Source organism: Crocodylus siamensis, chromosome 1, assembly GCF_052110815.1.
Source record: "Crocodylus siamensis isolate JL-2025a chromosome 1, ASM5211081v1, whole genome shotgun sequence".
In the NCBI taxonomy this organism is placed as follows: Eukaryota; Metazoa; Chordata; order Crocodylia; family Crocodylidae; genus Crocodylus; species Crocodylus siamensis.
Genome location: NC_143395.1, coordinates 27,863,433 through 27,885,767, shown reverse-complemented (window position 1 = coordinate 27,885,767; position 22,335 = coordinate 27,863,433). Strand labels below are relative to the sequence as shown.

The window sequence follows — 22,335 nt, the reverse complement described above, 5'->3', positions numbered from 1 at the left end:
AGGGATCCAGTGGTGCTCTTTTGATTTATAGCAGATGGGAACCTGGACCTCTGCAGGTGCATTTTCACTTGTTGTTTACATTTTTTAAACAAGCTAAATGTGAATTTTCTTGTTAGCCATTATGATTCTAGCTAGCCAAGTAGAATGGAAAAGCAGCACTGCTCACTTCTGTGTTTTCCCTATCAAAAGTGGTAAGGTTGTTTCTTAAAGTGCTCCTTCTGTTGGTCAGCATATAAAGCCTCCTAGTGGATTCATGACTTCCCTTCCAGCCAGGACACAAAAATCAGGTCAAAAGTAGAGTGATCAAAATCACAGAGACCTCAAATGAAGGCCAAACCAAGGCACTGAGTCATTGGCAACAGCACTTCTGCCCTACTCTGTAATAAAGGAATTGCTATTATGATGAGGAAGTCTCAGGATGCATGTGGGGGGGGACACACAAAACAAAACCAAAAAAGCAAGTTTTCTAGCAGCAGTCTAGCATCTTTTAAGTAGGTAACTGTCGTGCCCGTCCAGCTCACTACAACAGCCCACCCAGCCCATTACAACAAAAACCTTTTTCCAGAGAGGAGTCATTCTGGAGTCCCTGTGACCAGGGAGCCAGTAAACAGGGACTGTAAACAGGGGAAGCAGTTTGCAGGCAGTTCACAGGCCAGTTCCTGGGTAGTAGCATAGCCTATTACCATACAATTGTGGGGACGCACTGTACCCCATGGCTTCCTGCCTCAGCCCCAACTGGTACTCCTTTGCACCACTGAGGCCTTCACCCAGACAGAACCCTTGGTTCTGGCCTCCACCCAGATGTAGCCCAGGGCACGGGGTTGTGGGGGCTGCCTGCCATGGAATGGGAATTCTGCCACAGAAACTGGGAATGGGAGCAATGTCACCCCCACCTGTGGTGTATGTTCCATAGTGAGGTCCTTGGAATCTCAGATGACTGAGGTCCAAGCCCAAGTAGGCAGACTTCATGTCATCAGGGCCCACAATCAGAAGATTGATAACTACTACAGTCAGGCTCTTCTTCATTCTTTGGGAGAAGAGAAGAAGATAGAGAAGAAGGTGGCCAACAAGAAGGCTGGCCAAAAACACCCACCCTGAGCTACCTAGAAGATGGTCATCTCAGGCTGCAGGACATGCAGAACTAGAGCTGCTCCTCATCTATCACTGCACAACAGGTATTCTCCCCTCACCATACATAAGGAGGCTCCAATGGAGATATCAGAGGAGGAGGCGGGTAGTCAGCAAACTGGCAACCCCAAGAGGAGACCCAGGGTGGTGGTGGTGAGGAACATCCTCCTGTAGGGCACCAAAAGACCCATCTGCCATCCAGACCCCCTAGCCCATGAGGGCCCGGATCCAGGATGTTGCAGAGAGGACCCCTAGGCTCATCCAGATGTCTGACCATTACGTCATGCTCCTTATCCATGTGGGCACAAATGACACTGCCAGAAGTATTCCAGACCAATACATGAGTGACCACAGGCCTCTGGGGGCTGGGTCAGGGGCACAGGTAGTCTTTTCCTCTGTGATCCCAGTTACAGGCCACAGACCTAGGAGGGAAGGATGCATAGAAAAAGTGAACCAATGACTCTAGTGGTGGTACTACCAAAAAATCAAGGGTGTCAATTGGAGGACTCAGGTACTTGTACACTAATGGCAGAAGCATGGGAAACAAGCAGGAGGAGCTAGCCCTCCTACACTCCAGTGGGCATTATGATCTAGTAGGGATTACAGAGACCTGGTGGGACTCCTCACATGATTGGAACATAGCCATGGAGGGCTACACCCTGCACAGAAGGGACTGAGTAGGGAAAAAAGGTGATGGTGTAGCTCTGTATGTGTAGGAGCAGTATACCTCCTTGGAGGTCAACATAGGCTCCAATGAAGAGCAGCTTGAAAAACTCTTGGTCAAACTACAGGGGGGGCATAGTGAGAGAGACCTAACTGTAGGTGTATACTACAGACCACCAAACCAGGGGGAAGAGCTCAATCTGGAGATCTTTTGAGAACTGGCAGAGACCATGTGCACACAGGACATGGTTGTTATGAGTGACTTCAATTAACCAGACATCTCTTGGGAGGAATACTTAGCTAAGTCAGAGCAGTTGCATTGCTTCCTGACCTGTATCAAAGAGGTCAACCTGACTCAGGAAGTGCACAGGCCAACCAGAGGTAATGCTTTCCTAAACTTGTTCTTGGCCAAAAGAGATGATCTGGTGATCAACTTGAATATAGAGGGTAGCCTGGGCAACAGTGACCACGAAACCATCATGTTCACTGTCCAATGTAAGGCAGGAAAATCATCCAGAAGAGCTGAAATTTTGGACTTCAAAAAAACCATTTTCAACAGGCTCAATAGTAGGGGAAGCGCTGCAGGACCAGAGACCAAAGTTGAAAGGAGTGCATGAAGAAAGGTCATTCTTCAAGGAAGCGATCCTTGAAGCACGAAAAAAGTCCATTCCCATGAGAAGGAAAGATAGCAAAAGGCTTGGCTTAATGGAGATACCATGATCCTCTTGAAAAAGAAGATAGAGGCATATAAACAATGGAAGCTTAGGAGAGTCCCCAAGGAGGACTATACAATAACAGCCCACACTTGTACGGAGCAGATTAGGAAGGCTAAGGCGGCAACTGAATTTAAATCAGCAACGAGAGGTAAAGCGCTGCTCGACCTGGTACTGGGTACTGGGGATGACCTAATCGGCGACCTAGTGATCTATGGGAAGCTGGGTGACAGCGACCCTTGCCACCCTTGCCCCCCACCACCCTCCAATCTCATTGGTCAAAATACCATTTCTGCTTTCCCCACATAAATTCTAAGAACTTTTAAACCCACTCTGTGGAGGCCAAGGTGAAAGAGCCTATGAAAAGTGACTCTGCATCTTTCCTTTCCTTCCTTCCCTCTTCCTCAGTCACAACAAAGCCACCTGGCATCACAAGGACACAGGGCTGTCCAACTTTGGGAAGCTGTGGGGCACACATCCTGCAGCCCCACCACAGCAAGCCACAGGCCCCCTGGCTGGACAAGTATGCCACCACAACCACCAATGTACCATGCACTCATGTGACCCCTCTTAGATGTAGGGGTAGCAGTGGACATAGTCTTTCTGGACTTTAGGAAAGCCTTCAACACTGTCTCTCACCCCATTCTTATTAAAAAACTAGGGGACTGTCGACACCTACACAGTCAAATGGGTCACTAGCTGGCTGGAGGGCCATACCCAGAGAGTGGTGGTGGACAGGTCATTTTTGACCTGGAGGGATGTGGGCAGTGGGGTCCCCCAGGGCTCGGTCCTCGGGCCCGCACTGTTCAACATATTCATCAGCGACTTGGATGAGGGGGTAAAAAGCACCCTGTTCAAATTCACAGACAACCCTAAGATGTGGGGGGGAAGTGGACATGCTAGAAGGGAGCAATAGGCTGCAATTGGACCTAGACAGGTTACAGGGGTGGGCAGATGAGAATATGATGGGATTCAACACAGACAAGTGCAAGGTGATGCACCTGGGGAGGAAGAACCAGCAGCATACCTACAGGCTGGGGAACTCCCTTCTCATCAGTACAGAGGCAGAAAATGATTTTGGAGTCATTATTGATGCCAAAATGAACATGGGCCACCAATGTGGGGACGCAGCAGGAAGGCTAACCACAACTTGTAATGCATCCACAGATGCATCACGAGTAGGTCCAAGGAGGTGATCCTCCCCCTCTATGAGACACTGGTCAGGCCCCAGTTGGAGTACTGCATCCAGTTCTGAGCACCGCACTTCAAGAGGGATGTGGACAACATGGAGAGGGTCCAGAGGAGGGCCACCCGCATGATCGGGGGGCAGCAGGGCAGTCCCTACAAGGAAAGACTATGGAACCTGAACCTGTTCAGCCTCCACAAGAGAAGGCTGAGGGGGGATCTAGTGGCCATTTACAAACTAGTCAGGGAGGACCAGGAGGCACTGGGAGAGTCCCGGTTCCCCCGAGCACTACCAGGAGTGACTAGAAATAACGGTCACAAGCTGGCAGAGGGCAGATTCAGACTAGATATCAAGAGGTTTTACTTCACAATCAGGGTGGCTAGGATCTGGAACCAACTTCCAAGAGAAGTGGTGCTGGCTCCTACCCTGGGGGCCTTTAAGAGGAGGCTGGATGAACACCTTGCCGGGGTCGTGTGACCCCAGTACTCTTTCCTGCCATGGCAGGGGGCTGGACATGATGATCTGCTCAGGTCCCTTCTGATCCTACCAAATATGACCCCAGACTCACTTTCTGCTCTGTACTTCCCCAAACTCTGGAAAAAGGAGGAAGAGTGAGCCCCAACCCCCTGGCTGCTCTTGCAGCCAGAATAATAAGGAAAGTAGCAACTGAGCAAGAGTCTAGGGGCCACACCTTAACCCCTTGCAAGATACATGTAGCCCATGGACAATCCTGCCATACCCATTGACTGGAGCAGCAATTGTAAAGCACCTACCCTATATACGTGTGCCCCCTTACCTGACCCTGAGCGGAGGCGAGAGTAGCAGAAGGAAGTGGAGCAGCAGCGGGGGCAGCAGCAGCTGATCCCCCTAAGGTAAGTGGGGCAAAGGGACCGACGCAGCTGAGCCGGATCTGGAGGGGAAGCCCCCCAGATCCCTCTTAGCTGAGCCGGTAGGGAGCCTGGGGGGGCAGGGACTGGAGACCCCCACACCTGTCCTGCAGGTGCCCGCCTTAGGGCCCTGGAGGCGCGGGTGAGGGAGCTCCAGGAGGAGATTAGCAGGCTGAGGGGAATCAGGGAGGCAAAGGAGGAAATTGACAGATATTTTCTTTCCCTGCAGGGTTGTACGACCAAGGAGGATGCACCTCAAGATGAGCCCTCCACTGCTAAATGGCAGACGGTCACCTCCCATGCCAGGGCTGCTCAAGACATGGCAGCACCAGTTCCTCCAGTCCAGCTGGAGAACAGGTACGAAGTCCTGGCAGCCCTGGAGGAGGAGGAGGAGAGGATGAAACCAGGGAGGAAGCAACTTCATGCTCACCGTGTCCCATGCAAGCTGAAGGAGGCAAGAAGGCCAGGAGGAAGAAGAGTCGTGTGATCGTCATTGATGACTCCATCCTGAGGGGTACGGAGGGCCCCATCTGTCGCCGGGACCCCTTGGCACGCGAGGTATACTGCCTACTTGGAGCGAGGATTCAGGATGTGAAAGGGATGCTCCAGACCATAATCCAGCCCACCAATTATTACCCCATGGTCCTAGTCCATGTGGGCACTAACGATGCAGCCAGGAGCCCTGATCGCCTGATGGAGGATTACCATGCTCTGGGGTGCGTGCTGAAGGAGATGGGCGCACAGGTGGTTTTTTCTTCTATCCTGTCAGTGAGTGGTCGAGGCAGACGGCATGAAACGTGCATCGCGGAGACCAACTGGCGGCTACAGGAATAGTGCTTCGAGGAGGGCTTTGGTTTCCTCAGCCATGACCAGCACATCATGACGAGAGACATGCTGGGATGGGACAGGCTCCATCTTTCCCCTAAAGGTAAGCGTGTGTTCTCTTCTAGGTTGGCGGACCTCCTCCGGTGGGCTTTAAACTAGGCTCGTCAGGGGAAGGGGAAGATGAGGGCGGAGGAAACATCAGACTGCCAGACCAAACAGCACCCACAACTACAGCCCAGCCCAGACCGACGAGCAAAGCAAATAAACAGGTAAGAGATAGGGGCCAGGGTAACACTGGGACTAGGGGGTCAGTACACACACCCACAGGAGGCCTCAAATGCCTCTACACAAACACTCATAGTATGGGTAACAAGCAGGAGGAACTCATCCTCCTGCTGGCTGACACCAGCCCGGACATAGTGGGGATTACGGAAATGTGGTGGGACGCAACGCATGATTGGGTGGTGAATGTCAAGGGCTATAGGCTGTACAGGAGAGACAGGATAGGAAAGAGAGGTGGGGGCGTGGCACTCTATATTAAGGAGGAATACACATCCTCGTTAATTAGCAAGGAGTCAGGGGAGGGGCACTCTGAAGTGCTTTGGGTTAGAGTACAAGGCAGTCGAGGGGAAAGAGACTTAACGGTGGGGGTCTACTACAGACCTCCCAACCAGGGAGAAGAGCTTGACCAGGAATTCTTGGGTCAGCTCACAGAGGTAGTGAAGACTAAGGATGTGGTAGTCATGGGGGACCTGAACTTCCCAGACATCTGCTGGGAGGAGCAGTCAGCCAGGTCTGAACGCTCACGTAGGTTCTTGGCCAGGGTGCAGGACCTCCATCTAACCCAGGAGGTGCACAGCCCCACCAGGGGGATGCCTTGTTGGACCTCGTGCTGGCCACGGGTGACGACCTGGTGAGGGGGCTGCGGGTGCTCGACCACCTGGGCGACAGCTATCATCGCCTGCTGGAATTCACCATCCAGCACAAGGTAGCAAAGGCATGCAGTAAGGCAGTGGCCCTAGATTTTAGGAGGGCAGACTTCAATGAGCTAAGGAGGATAGTTGGAGAAGCGCTGAGGTCCCGGAGGGGAGGGGAGCCAGGTGTCCAAGGAGAGTGGTCACTCCTTAAGGAGACGATCCTCCAAGCCCAAAGGAAGGTAATCCCAAGGAGGATCAAAGGGAGCAGGATCAAAGGGAGTAAGCCTCCGTGGCTCACCAAAAGCATCCAGGAATGTCTCCTTGCTAAAAAGGAGGCTTACACCCAATGGAAAGAAGGGGTCATCACCAGGGAGGACTATTTTGTAGTTGCTCGGGGATGTAGCGGGGCAGTTAGGAAGGCCAAGGCAGAGATGGAACTGGGATTAGCTTCCCAGATTAAGGACAATAAGAAGTCCTTTTTTAAATACATAGGGGGTAAAAAGAAGGTCCTGGGTAATGTGGGGCCCTTGCAGGACACAATGGGAAACTTGGTCGTCACACCAGACGGCAAAGCTAACAACTGGCTGGAGGGCCGCACCCAAGGGTGGTAATGGATGGGTCCTTACCTGGAAGGACGTGGGCAGTGGGGTTCCGCAGGGCTCGGGCCTTGGGCCGGCACTGTTCAACATCTTCATCAGTGATTTGGATGAGGGGGTAAAAAGCACCCTGTTCAAATTTGCTGATGACACTAAGATGTGGGGGGATGTGGGCACATCAGAAGGAAGCATCAGGCTACAATCGGACCTAGACAGGTTACATGGGTGGGCGGATGAGAATAGGATGGATTTCAACACAGACAAGTGCAACGTGATGCACCTCGGGAGGAACAACCGGCACCATACCTACAGGTTAGGGAACTCCCCTCTTGTCAGCACGGAGGCGGAAAGGGATCTGGGGGTCATCATTGACTCCAAGATGAACATGGGCCGGCAGTGGGGGGAGGCAGTTAGGAAGGCCGACCGCACCTTGGCATGCATCCACAGATGCATCTCGAGCAGGTTCAAGGAGGTGATCCTCCCCCTCTATGCGGCACTGGTCAGGCCGCAGTTGGAGTTCTGCGTCCAGTTCTGGGTGCTGCACTTCAAGAAGGATGTGGACAGCATGGAGAGGGTCCAGAGGAGGGCCACATGCATGATCAGGGGATCTGAACCTGTTCAGCCTCCAGAAGAGAAGGCTGAGGGGGGATCTTGTGGCCTGTTATAAACTAGTCAGGGGGAGATCAGCAGGCATTGGGGGAGTCACTGTTACCCAAGCACCGCCAGGAGTGACCAGGAATAACGGTCACAAGCTGGCAGAGGGTAGGTTTAGGTTAGATATCAGGAGGCGCTACTTCACGGTCAGGGCGGCTAGGGTCTGGAACACACTTCCAAGAGAAGTGGTGCAGGCTTCTACCCTGGGGGTCTTTAAGAGGAGGCTAGATGAACATTTTGCTGGGGTCATTTGACCCCAGTATTCTTTCCTGCCATGGCAGGGGGTCGGACTAGATGATCTGCTCAGGTCCCTTCCGACCCTAAAAACTATGAAACTATGAAACTATATGGATTTCAGAAGCAGTTTCCTTGAACCAAATTTCTTGATTATCTCAATTTCACTCATGCAAACCCTATGAACATTTTTTGCCCATAAACAGGAGGCAGCATCCTCCCCATTGACTTCAAAACAGAACTGGGTTCAAAAATGGGAAAGAGGAAAGAAGGTGACACAAGTTGGACAGCATAGTTGTTAGTGGAGTATATTAGTTAATACCCTTTGTGAAAGAAAGGCTATGATTAGTAGCAGCTGCAATACAGTACTGTACTGCACTGTACTGTAGAAAATAAAGTCCTATCTTATCTATATGTTTTGTGAAGTCTTTTCAAAGTTGAGTCAATAGGCACATTACTGGAACTCATTTGGAAAGGACAATGTTTGGCCTATTGTGTTAAATTCCTAAGGGTTTGCCTATTTTTGTATCAGATTACAGCTTTATTAGGTACAACTGTTTTTACATTGCATTTTTGTGATTAATGATGCTAAAAGGATTTTGGCATTGCAAATGGTGTACACAAACCTAATGGGCAAAATCTGTAAACTTCTTCTAAGCTCTTGGCAAACTTTCCTCAGGAGCAAATATTAACTCCAGATAGTGTTTATTAGCTTTTATAAAATAATCACTGTAATAGTGGCATGTAATTGCTGGAGGTAAAAGCACATTCAGGCCAAGATTAATCCAGTTTGAGCTCCTTTAGAGAAGCAGGTCAGGAACAATTTATTTCTTGTCCAGTTTGTATTAAAATAATATAATTTTCTTTGGTTTTTGATGCATATTCCAAGAGTGATTTCATACAGAACAATCCCTGAATAAAGTATGTTACTAACTAAGGACAGGCCTGAACTGTAAACTCAGGCCCAGATATGCAATCCCACAAAGAATGGGAAAATTTGGATATAGAGTCTTGATTTGGCTTATACAGAAGAGGTCCAAGCAAACACTAAGAACTGAATTAACTTTACCAAGGTTTGGGTCTTTTCACATACAAAGTTTGGTACCCAGATTTAGTATTAACATCAGATAGCTGGGGATTAACTACTGAGCACCAAGGCAGAGCAGAACAAGCAGTGCTAGATTTGTTGAGCATTTACCTGTAATAACCATTGACTTGCAAGTAGGCAAAGACTCCACCCTGAGGTTCTTGGCCACCTCATGGGGGACCAAAACCCCCAGGGATTCCAGGTCCCTGAGCTCACCCACAGCCAGGCAGGTGCTTTTGCTTACATTGAGCTTGGCCCCCACTGCCACTTTGTAGGCCTGTGTGTGCCACAGGGTTCTTTCTCCTGCACACTTATTCTGGTACAGGATGCTCAGGTCATCCATGTTGGCCAAGACCTTGGATTCCTCCTTGTTTCCTCTGGGAACCTGGACTCTGTACATCCCAGGGTCCTACCTGATGTGCTAGGGTCCTGACAGTACTAAGACTCAAAACAGCCCTTTCTGCTTTTACACAGCACCTTTCAAATAATATGCATTAAGGTGCTTCATAACTCTTCTCTTAAAAAAAAAGAGTCCCTTGCTTTGCCATTCTGTCACCCTATGCCATGCAATGCCATCAAGCCTCATAAGTAGCAGCAAGTCCCAGAAAATAATTGGACAGGAGACATTCAAAGACTACTTAGATGCTGCTGAAGGTAGTGTTAGCTATTCATTACTGACCCTACCAGTGCTGGAAGTATGGGGTGAGCATCAGGAGCTACGCAGCTGGAAATACCAAAATATAAAACCCATGGTCAAAGATCTCTTGGAATTTTTTGTCAGACTCATCCCATATTCACTGATGTCCCAGAAAAGCTCTGGCTTGTTCTACACGTTCCATGATGTTCAACTGAACCCCTTTTCTCTTCACCACTTGTTTCAAGAAATAAAGATTCCACTAACTACTATGTCTAATCATAGAAAATTAGGGTTGGGAGGGACCTCAGGAGTTCATCTAGTCCAAACCCCTGCAAAAGCAGGACCATCTCCAACTAGGTCTTCTGGATAATATTGGAGTTTTCCTTCTATCCCTTTTGTAGGGAGGACAAGAGATTTTTAATAAAGTTCATTATTAAACCACTAGACAGGAGTGTCACTCAACACCATAAATGATGTACTACAATAAGAGCTGTTATAAAAATGCAATATCCCAGCTATATAAATCCAAGCCAGAATCTGGTAATAGTAAATCCATATTTCTTATAAAACCTATTCATAAAGGTTAGTCCATATTCTGACTTTATAAACTGTTAAGCACCATCAATCAAACTTACATTTATGAAACCATTTTGTACCATCTTGGGATATCTGAAATCAAATAAAAATCAGTTAATACAATTTGGAAACCCCTTTTAATGGCAAAACAAAAATGTGAGTGTGAAGATTCATCTTAAACACAGTCCAAATCTATTTCATATGGACATGTTAACTTTTTCCCTACCCTTCTCATGTGCATAGTGTGTACAAAAGGAATGATCATTTGTACTGCAGATGTGAACAGCATAGATGCCTAATATTTCAAAGATCATGTAAATCAGTGTCACTGTATTACCTCAGAGGGCCTCACAATCACTAATTTATTCCAGGGCTGGTCACAATGGAATGAGAGAGATATATAAAAAATAGTTAATTCTACTGTATCATTTTAGCAAAAGCTGTAAATAAACTACTACTACTACTACTATCATTTGAATTTTGCCTTCTCCAGAAGGCAGCTTTAATGCCTTGGCAGTAGAAAAAAGCAAAACTTGTGCATCACACAAAAGAGGAAAGGAGCAGAAGTGGGTTGCTTCTTCCCCATTGCATCTACATGAGATTCTGACTGCACAGTAGTTCATTACTACTGCACAGAAGCATCACATGACACAAAGCGTGATGCGATGCTACTGTGCAATAGGAACAAGCTACTGCACAGTCAATGTCACCAAAAAGCCATTCGGAGATGCTACTGCGCAGTAATGCCAGTTACTATGCAGTTATTTAGTACTTGCATACACAAGTACTAAATAACTTTAGCAATAACTGCACAGTTAGCAATGACTCATATGGTGAGAGATACTGAGAATTATCTGACAAAAAGTGTCAAAGACGTAGGTGGAGTAATACATGGGCCAGCTAGGCCTGGGCCCAAAGACTCAAGGACCCCAGCCAAACTACTAAGGTTCCCTGATTTTATTTATATATACACACACGTGCGCACACGCGCACACATACACACACACATCATCTAGCATAAACTTTCCATCACACACTTTAAACCACATTAAGAAACCCATTACAATAAATGCGCCCGCTCCCCTGCACCCTCACGCACCTACCCATTGCCCTTCCCTAACCCAATCACAGTCCCTTAGTCCAAGCCCCGATTTGGTGTTCACATGCTTGGTTCATTCACTGTCCTTGTCAAAGTCACTGTCAATTCCACTGCTGCTGATTCGGTTGCTGTCTTCCTCGCTGTCTCTGTGTCCAGTTGTGCTGTTGTCCTTTTCGTTCTCCCTGTCCTCTTCCTCTCCCTGGGAGCCTTTGAACAGCCTGTGTCAAGTGTCCCTTTTCCAGATGGAGTTAGCTGCATCTTCTCCATCCTCTCCCAGGGAGAGAGCCCTAGCCCGCTCAACTCTGGGTCGAACTCCACCCCGAGGTTCTTGGCCACCTCATGGGGGACCAAAACCCCCAGGGATTCCAGGTCCCTGAGCTCACCCACAGTCAGGCAGGTGCTTTTGCTTACATTGAGCTTGGCCCCCACTGCCACTTTGTAGGCCTGTGCGTGCCACAGGGTTCTTTCTCCTGCACACTTATTCTGGTACAGGATGCAGGACAGGATGCAGGAGAGGGGCTTTCTGGTAGTAGGACTGAAATTTTCTCAGAAACATTTTAATGCAGTCTGTTTCCTTGAGCTCCATTTGTCTATATATCAGAAGGTTCCTGAATTGTCACAGAGCATTTCTGATGCAGAATACTGTTGCAGAGCACACAAGTGCCCTGCTCCTTAAAGCAGGAACAGCCAGGGAGAGAGCCCTAGCAATGAGTGGGGAGCCCAGCTGCGAGTTACCAGGGTCACAGGTGCTGGTTGCTAGGGCAACCGCTGGGGAGTCAGCTGACAGGAAGGGGCAGAGCCTGGCACATATAAACCCCAGGACTGAGGCCAGGAGGGCAGTGTTCCACTGGCAGCCATGGGAGGAGGAGCTCTGCTGGGGCAAGCGAAGTGGAGAAACCTGACGGACTAAGCAGCTCCTGTCTGCTGTTACGGGTGGCAAATTGCCTGGTAGGGGTTGAATGAAGCTTTTTCATTATAGCCCAGGGGCTTGAGTTTTTGTTGTAGTTTCATAAGACCGGAGGACCAGGTGAGGCTATTAGGGATTGAAGGAGGCCTCAAAGCACGGGGGCCCTGGTGCCAGAGAGGGTGTGGCATTTTTGGGGTGCACTGGCCCCAGATCCAGAGAGAGGGCCATGAGGAGTGAGAAGCCCTGGAGTGTGGGGGCAGTGAGAAGCCCCAGAGAGAGAAGGCTGCGAGGAGCCCCAGAGCAAGGAGGCAGCAAAGTGCCAGGAAGGCACGGGACAAGACAGGGTGGTAGAAGCCCAGGGAAGTCAAGGAGAGGGCCAAAATACAGCAGGGCCCAGGTCAAAACCATGTCAGTACCATCTGCAAGGCTTGGGCTGCGGTGTAGAGGAGGAAAAAGGAGTTGCAGATAGCGCCCCCTGGCACCAGGGCAAAAACAATGGGCAGCCTCCCGCTAACTACATCTATTAATTAATCAGTTAAGATCAAGGTGTGGCAGAAGAGTAGGCAGGCAGTTGGCCCATAACAGGAGGATGGAGTCACCGATAGAAAGACTCTAGTACAGGAACTTCTGTCACAGACACAAACTGGTCAAAACAGGTTGTCGAGGATCCCTGCTCTTTAGTCAGGTGTCTGTACAGTGCTGCCTCCCTTGTCAAAAGCTTGACCTCTGTCACTTCTTCACAGAGCTGGCTTACCTTTTTCCTCACTTTCTTGGCATAGAGGCAGTGCCACAGGAGGTGGCCAGTGGTCTCGCTTTCAACTCGGCAGCTTTCCCTGAGGCAGTTAGGGCTAGTCCCTTGCCCCTCTTTGTATCTCCACATCCTCACTGGGAGCACACAATGAGCTATTAGCTAGTTCAAGTCTCTGTGGTCCTTTCATAGGTCCTTGTGGAAGTTCTGGTCACAGACAGTCATCGCTGGGGAGCAGCTCTCTATCTGTCTCTAACCCTGACTGCCTTCTGTATCTTTCTGTGGTTGGTCATAGTCACCAGGCTTTCCTTCTGTAGCCTGTACTTGTCCATAACTCATTCAGTACACTGTAGAGCCAGGGGTATTCCATGGTACATGGTCTCCCTCTGGCTGGTGCGTATACCCCCCACCCCACCCCAGGGGCTCAGGAGGTGACCTGCAAAATACTTGATAAGACAGACTGTTTTGGTGGCTGGCCCAGTTGCCAGGTTGCAGATCTGGCTCATGTACCATGCCCTCAGGAACAGGTGGATGTCTGGCATCACTTTGTCCCCAGTCCATTTCTTTTTGTATAGGTTCTTCCTTGCCACCTTCTCCATTCCCCAGAAAAAATGCAAATTGCTCTCTGGATTCTGTGGATGATATGCTGTGGAGGGGGGAAGACCAGTGCGGTGTGCAGAAGCACTCATAGCAACACGGCCTTCATGAGTGCCACGCTCATGGAGAGATGGGACACATGCCACTGATTCAACCTCTGCTTCACCTTGGCCTCCTTCTTCTCCCAGGCCCTCTTTCCGCTCAACTCTGGGTCGAACTCCACCCCGAGGTTCTTGGCCACCTCATGGGGGACCAAAACCTCCAGGGATTCCAGGTCCCTGAGCTCACCCACAGCCAGGCAGGTGCTTTTGCTTACATTGAGCTTGGCCCCCACTGCCACTTTGTAGGCCTGTGTGTGCCACAGGGTTCTTTCTCCTACACACTTATTCTGGTATAGGATGCTCAGGTCATCCATGTAGGCCAAGACCTTGGATTCCTCCTTGTTTCCTCTGGGAACCTGGACTCTGCACATCCCAGGGTCCTGCCTGATGTGCTAGGCCAGGGGTTCAAAGGCACAGATGAACAGGATCAGGAAGAGCAGGCAGCTCTTGTGGCCCCAAACTCTATCATGATCCATGAGCTCAAACCTGGGTTTTGGGGGGTTTTTTTCTTTTTTTTTTTTAATAACGTTTTATTAGAAAACAAGCTATATCAAACAGATTTAAAAAGGACCCTACCTGAGACCTCACAAAGGAAATGCAAATACAATTTCAAAAAATTACAAAATACTCACATGATAAACAACATCTCATTCACTTTGCTTAAAACTCCAGTGTTATTCAATAAACATCTTACCTGTGCTTCTTATATAACTACTGGTTCACGCATCAATACTTAATAGAAAGGTACTGACGAGGCCTGGGTTTTCCCCTGGACGCCTGGGTTCAGTATTGGCAAATATGCAATAATTAGTCTTCAGTTTTGACCCAGTTCTCACTCACTCACTATTCCAGTTAGGGTGAGCAATATAAAGCAAATAAGAAGAAGATTTATTTGCATACTTATTTCCATATCGTACACTGGAAAAATATGCAAATAAGTATACAAATAAGGCCTCTTCTTTTTTTACTTTATGTTGTTCATTCTAACTAGCCAGTGAGTGAATGAGAACTGGATCTCACACTTCTGCAGCACCAGAGGACTTCTACCTTTTGTTGTGGGGAATGCTAATCCTCTTTATGCCCAGGACCCCAAAAAGTCTTAATCAGCCTCTAGTCAAAAGTGTTGCACATAGACCTAAGTAATCAGCTCTGCCCCCACCAGTTATCCTTAGCACAATATAGTCACCCTTGATGATAAGGAGTGACAACAATGACAACAGTAACACTAGCTACGGCATATGAGAAATGAAAGCAATGCTCTGTCTACTTCCTATCCACCTGTGCTGAGGACATATCAGGATCTAGAAGAGCTGTATATGTTTTATTCTAGAAGCATCATGAACCACTGAGGACACACCACCTTCTGGAAACTACAATTTAGTATTTTTAGAAGTATCCAAACAGTACTTAAGAAGTCTTGAAGAAGACACATAGCACTTCAAAATATCGTTGGCATTTCTTTTCACACTGCTCCCTTTCTTTCCACAGAACAACTGCTTGAAGAATGGACTCCAAAAAGCATAAGTCAGACAGTAAATTCTGGTGCTGTTCACACAGATCCCTCTACTCAGAAACCTATATAACCAAACTAACAACAGTTCAAACTGTCTTCCCAACACTAAACATTTGCTCAAACACAAAAAAGGGAAGACAATGTAGAACAGCACCACCTAGTGACTCCTGACATAATATTTACTCAAATAAATTTAATTTTAAAGTAAACTTATTTGTAGAGGGAAACATTTTAACATGTTTAAACATGCCCTTATACATGAAGACTTTTCAGCATGAGGTAGCATCTTATTTGGAATAGATTGCTGCTTAAAGTATCTCTTGCTGTGATTTATAGGGTGGTTTCAATTAGACACTTTCAAAAAAGAACAAAAAAGCTAGAAACCTGAGTTTTCTTGTATTGTATTGTGAAACAGAAATTTCCTTTTTCATTAAAGAGTGCCAAGCATCTATGAATGTTCCAGCTGAAAAATAATTGTTTTAATTTAAAATTGACTCATATGGCAAGGCAAAAATGATGCAATTTTACCCAGGAAGTATAGATCTCAGAGTGAAATTAAACCTGCTTCTGAAAAAAACATGAAAAAATCCTCCTTTAATTCAAAAATATTGGAGACTTCATATAAAAATACAATTCCCAAATTTCAAAAATTGCCATTGTACAATTTAATCAAAAAAAAATCTCAGGGAGGAAAAAGCATAGTTTCCCTGTCTAAAGTATTATAACAAACAAAACAGGCAGGCACTTAAGATATAATTTTAGCTAGCAGCTTCTACTTGATCCAGGAGTAAGTCTGCATATATCCCTGCCAGCATGTACAAGGGATGCACAAACACTTGTACATAGATGTTCAACAATAAAACCTTCTCGTTCCACATTTGTATTTGTGTGCACAAGTGCTAGAATCTCTTGATGTATCCAAGGCCCATTCTAACACCCACTAAAGTCAATGGGTGTATTTGTAATAGTATGCACACATGCATGATGAGGACAAGGTTGAAATCTTAGTGAAAAATTGGTCCCTTCATTTAACGTTTTTAAGTAAACATTAAGTGTTTTGTGCCAATTACAATTCACCTGGTTTCTTTGTCCCCCAAATATTTGCATATTTCATAGTGAATTAAAAGGGGGGGGGGAACAGTTTAAAGTTATCCAAAAAAAAACCTCCCCTAAAAACTACTTCTCTCTGACATTGCAGACAGAAGCTACAACCATCATTAGGGGATAAATCAATTTGCAGCAGCTGTGGACAGCTATTTAAGGCCAGGGCATGGGGCCAAAGTCATGTTAAGCATAAGACTTTTGTTTTGTTTTGTTCTGTTCTGTTCTGGTTGCATCCCTGAGCCCTGCATGTGAACCCTGAGGAGTTAATCTGATCAAACTATTTGTTATGAACAACATACTCATCAGTTTGGCTCTTGCTCTGTTCAGAAATTCTGTGAACAGGTCTTGTTTTGTTTTCCACATTCATTCATTATTTACAAAAGTTTGCATAGAGAAAGGTAGTTGGCTGCACTAGTCTGAAATAAAGCAGCAGGCAGGGCAAGGCAGCACCTTAGGTAATGTCCAAACACAGTATGGACGTTTGGCTCCCTGGAGAGAACTTGCAATGACACACCTTGTGCCACCGCTAGATCTTCCCAGGGAACACCTGTGCTACGGGTGCTCTGGTGCATAGCAAGTTACCCCAGAAGTAGTATGGGAGACTAGGGACCATAGGTCACTGGTAGGGGGTACATGGGGGTGCACATGCCCCCCTGACAGGGCCAGTGCCCCCCCAACAGCCAACATTGATCGTGTCAGAACTGGTGCCCCCAGATTCTGCGGGTGCCCCCCCCCCCCCCGGTTCAGAAGGAACCAGTCACTCATGCTAGGGAGAGAATTGGGCTGGCCCCAGTAGTCCTGGGGGGCTCCTGGGGCTACAGCAGCAGAGATTCTGCCACATGGAGCCTGGCTGGCAGCCACAGCATGACTCCAGGTGGCCCAGCTCTGGTTTTGAGTGACACACGCTGCCCGTGCATGCACCGCACCACTTTTTTTTCTCCATGGGTTTATTTGACCCCTGGAAATCAAAAGAGATAAAAAAGGATAAACAGCAGGATAAGCAAGCCCATGCTGATGGGGACTATCTGGGGGAAGGTCCCTCAGGGCACCAGCAGCTGGATCTAGCACATTCATAGTTTCATAGTTAGTAGGGTCGGAAGGGACCTGAGCAGATTGTCAAGTCCAACCCCCTGCCATGGCAGGAAAGACCCCAGCAAGGTGATTGTCAAGCCTTGTCTTAAAGACCCCCAGGGTAGGAGCCAGCACCACTTCTCTTGAAAGTTGTTTCCAGATCCTAGCCGCCCTGACAGTGAAGTAGCACCTCCTGATGTCTAATCTGAATTTACCCTCTGCCAGCTTGTGACCATTATTCCTGGTCACTCCTGGCAGTGCTCAGGGAAACAGGGACTCCCCAAACGCTTGCTGGTCCCCTCTGACTAGTTTGTAACAGACCACTAGATCCCCCCTCAGCCTTCTCTTACGGAGGCAGAACAGGTTCAGGTCCCGTAGCCTGTCCTCGTAGGGCCTGCCTTGCTCTCCCCTGATCATGCAAGTGGCCCTCCTCTGGACCTTCCCCATGTTGTCCACATCCCTCTTGAAGTACGGTGTCCAGAACTGGATGCAGTACTCCAGCTGTGGCCTGACCAGTGTTGCATAGAGGGGGAGGATCACCTTCCTGGACCTGCTTGAGATGCATCTGTGGATGCATGACAAGGTGTGGTTGGCCTTCCTGACTGCCTCCCCACACTGCCTCCCCATATTCATCTTGGTATCAATGATGACTCCAAGATCCTTTTCTGTCTCTGCACTGATGAGAAGGGAGTTCCCCAGCCTGTAGGTATGCTGCTGGTTCTTCCTCCCCAGGTGCATCACCTTGCACTTGTCAGTGTTGAATCCCATCCTATTCTCATCCGCCCACCCCTGTAACCTGCCTAGGTCTGATTGTAGCCTATTCCTTCCTTCTAGTGTGCCTACATCCCCCCACATCTTAGTGTCATCAGCAAATTTGAACAGGGTGCTTTTTACCCCCTCATCCAAGTCACTGATGAAGATGTTGAACAGTGCGGGCCCGAGGACCGAGCCCTGGGGGACCCCACTGCCCACATCCCTCCATGTCGAAAATGGCCCATCCACTCCCATTCTCTGGGTGTGGCCCTCCAGCCAGTTGGTGAACCATTTGACTGTCTATGTGTTGACATCACAGTCCCCCAGTTTCCTAATGAGAACGGGGTGAGACACAGTGTCAAAGCAGTCCAGAAAGACTTTGGGCTCAGATGGCAGTGCAGGCCCCCTGTGCACCCCAAGTGGGAAGGCTAGGCCAGGGATGGTCCATGACAAACAGCTCTAGCTCCTTCCTCGAGGGGTCCACTGCCTGAGCAGCCAGGTACCATGCTGCTGTGCACTAGGACCAAAGCAGCTGCACCACTTTATCACCACCAGAGACTGAGCTGGACCGCCGGGACTGCCTGCTACATTCATCCAGTAAACCCCACACAGGGAGAAGGTGTAAGAGGGGAAGGGGACACTGTGGCCACCCATGCCCATGCCAGCTCACCCTGTTGCCTCAAGGCTGCACCCTGGACCCAGGAGCCCCACACAGGGGATGGTATTCCCTCCCAGTCCTCTCTCCCTACCCTGCCTGGTTGAGTTCCCCCCTGGCCACCAGCATTGCCCCACTCCCCAGCATGCAGGGAGGTGGTAGGTAGCTCAGGACTTTATTGAGTAGCCAGCATCCTCACACCTATGCAGCCAGGGGCCAGTCATGTGTGAAGAAACTCACTGATGGTAATGGCAATCTCCTCCTCAGCCATGGGGGCCAGGGACTCATAGCATTGGCAGAGCTAGCTTTCCAGGTGGTGGTGCATGTTGTGAGGAAGCACAGGCTTACCTGGGGTGCTGTTAAGCCACTCAGGACTCCAGAACCTGCCCCCAGAGCCCCCTGTCACCTGGGCATCTGTTGCTGGAGTCTGCAGCTCCCCCTCACTGCTGCAGGACAAAAGATCAGGGCAGGAGCAGGCCAGGACCTGCCTACTCCCATAAGGAGCAAATCTGCTTCCAACAGGGTGCACATGTAGATGCATTCCTGGGGAAGACTTACTGCACAGTATTTTACTAAGACTAAATTGCATTAATAGCACATGTAGATGCACCCAAAGAGATTACTTCACCGAAGACAGGCTGATGTTCTGGCATGATAGTCATTGCTGCTTATGTTCCAGTGCTATTTGGTAGGGGAAAAAAGAGATGTGCTGAAGTTCACCATGCCTTAAGAACCTTTGTCATATTCTTTAGTGATGAAACATGGACATGTTACTTTTAACACATCAGAGAGCTGGGAAAAGTTAATCAGTAACACCTTCAAGTCATTGCATGTATCAGATAGTAGGATAAAAATATCCAAAGTTCTCTAAAAGGATTCTGACACCCTCCCTGATGTGTTGCTTATAACTCAAAACTTCATTGCAGATGGCAGGTCTGTAGCAATGAAGATACTGGTATCCTGAAGAAAATTTTCTAAACAGCTAATCATTAATGGGGGGAAATTATCAAAAAGCAGGAAAAAATGAGAGTACTCCCAAAGAACATACCAATTTTGCATCAGAGCCTGGACCTGCTGATTGGCAGACCCCATAAAGAAAGCGAAGAGGGATATGTAAACTCCTGCCCTATGTTGTTTCCAGCTATCCTCTTTGGCTGCATCCACATGAATGTGAACATTTGGATCTCCAGAGACAACCAGCAATGAAACACCTTGTTGGCCACTGCTAGTTGTCCCTGGGGAATACCTGAGTCAAATGCCCTCTGGCATGCAGCAGGTTACCCCAGGTGGGGTCCTGGGGGCCTCGTGGAGCTGCAGCATGAAGTTCATACATGAAGTTACGTTGGAAATATAATAGATAGCACTCCTCAAGCCAGCACAATGGTTTATATTCATGTTAGAAGCTCCTTTGCTGGCTGGGGGTGATATAGTCTTTGCTAGAATATACAACTGAAGCTTGTCATTATGTATAAGTGTTAAACAGTCTAGGATCCAGCTGTTTCAGAGACAGCCTTTCTCCAGATGTCCCAATGTGACCCATTCTCTTCTACTTTCAATCATGGCAGTTGTGATCAAATGCAATCAGTTGTGATCGAGTTAAACAGTCAAATAAGTTATTATTATATTTTTATTTATAGATAGAAAATTAAAGAAAGTTAACTAGTTGTCCATGCCAGCTGAACTAATTCAGTTCTGTCTCCTGATTCCTGTAGCTTTTCCTACATTTACTATGCCAGCCCACATCATCACTTGGTTAAGCCACTCACTCACCCACTGCAGAAGAGATTTGTCCACATCTATGTCATCTTCCATCTCTAAGGAGGAGGGACAAATGTTCAAAGAAAAGAGAAGTGAAATGAAAAATAATCTCAAGAATGAAAGGTAAGAAGATCTAGAAAAGAAAGAAGTTTTGGAACAGATATTAGAATTTTCTATTGGAAATTATCATCACTAACCGGCTGTCTGGGAACTACTCCAACCTGATGTTGGGTTCCCTTTGATAAAGTGGTGTTTCTAAGCAACATTTCTAGGCAGCCTATGCATATGAGTGGTCAGTCACCACTCTGTGACTTCAAAAAATGAATTTCTTTTGTTAGATGCAGATCCAATTTGTTGTTTGGTTTCTTGTACAAGAAAATACAGCAGTCTTTTTAAGATACAGTTGAAAAAAGAAAATCAGTACTAAGTATTATAACACATTTTACCACATATAGCAGAAACACTAATTTATTCAACACTATATATTAATGAATCCCCCATTTTTGTTCTTCAGCTAAACAGATGGGTTTTTGGGTGACGCGTGCTGCAGTTGTCAGATATTTATGTCTAATTCCATATGAATCATCAGATGAAGGCACCTCTTACTTAGGGATGACACCGGTCTAATTCACTTTATGGGTTTGGGCTAAAGCCTCAGGTGAAATATTCTTCAGAGTCAAGACTTGTTCCACCAAACTTTCTAAATTTCAATCTCTCTTTCAGATCTCTCAGAAAACCACAGAAGAACTGGCCCCAAAACAGTTTAAATTCCCTGCTGGTATCTCAGTTTTGCAGGTGATCAGATCAATCATCTGTCCAGATAGCACGTATTTTCAGGACTTACATAAAGCCAGGCACCTAAAGCACATGAAATCATTCTGTTTCCCAGGAATAATATCTGATTTTATTCAGGCATCCAAAGAACCAATAGTTAATGAACAGAATAGATATTCTTCATTGAAACAAAAGGTTGTCCAGCTCTAGCAGTCTATATGACCTATTGAGCAGGCTAAATGATCTAATGACACCCATAGAACATATGCCTGGGACAAAGAAGTGTAAAGTGTGTGTAAAGCCTCATCTAGGAAAAGCTGAATGGCACTGACAACACATGACTCCCAAAGTCAGATTGGCAAAAGACAGGAATTTTGATACTGGTGGGAGAAAGACTCAGGCCTATTCTTGGCTTTTCCATATCAGGATAGATAGAACCTATATATTGCTGGATTGTTGGTTTGGATTTTTTTTTTCACTTTCCGCACAATAACCAGATCTTCTAGGTCAAGCTTGCATCAAAAAATGTTAATGAGAGGAAATCTCCAGAACACTGGCAGGGACAGTCACTTTCCAAGGTCAGGAAGATGTTTCAGATTTCCATAAAAGCTCCCCATCAAAGTGGCTGTTTTCTCAGCTCTAACACGGAATGTTTATATTTCATCTATGTGAACTATGAATTATATTTTTTGGCTAAGTTATATATAATTATATTTTTTGGCTAATTGTTTCAAATTGTGATGATTTGGGAAACCCATCTCTAAATTCTGTTTGATACTGGAATCTTTCTATGCATATCTGGGTAAGACTGCAGAACCTGCTTAAAAATGTTAAAACTGTTTTGCCTTCTTGCTGTTGAAATAAAACCCACAGTATGTTTCAGAGGAAATTTTTGCATCTGGCACATGGCTAATAATAGAAGGCTAATAATAAACATTGATGATCATCTATTCAAATGGAGCCCCCATGGACAAAGACATGGAAACCACCTAGAGCAAGCCAGTTTTCTAACATGAACCAAGGAAAACAGTAAATAAACAACAGATCATATGGTTGAGGACTCTGATTGCATGATGAGTTTGATCCAAGGTTCATCTGATTAATGAGACTGAAGACTATAGAATAATTCAGAGGCTATTTGAGACAAAGCAG

At 47.2% G+C, this 22,335-nt stretch overlaps 2 long non-coding RNA genes across 2 annotated transcripts in view; one reads left to right on the top strand and one right to left on the bottom strand.

The window, feature by feature from the left end:
- Positions 1-22,335, bottom strand: part of LOC149872674 (uncharacterized) — a 339,877-nt gene that overhangs the window by 312,152 nt on the left and 5,390 nt on the right. The window lies entirely within an intron of this gene.
- Positions 5,359-22,039, top strand: LOC149872675 (uncharacterized). Its single transcript, XR_016440236.1, has 3 exons — positions 5,359-5,671; positions 20,364-20,532; positions 21,133-22,039. It is a non-coding gene; the product is annotated as an uncharacterized LOC149872675 (long non-coding RNA).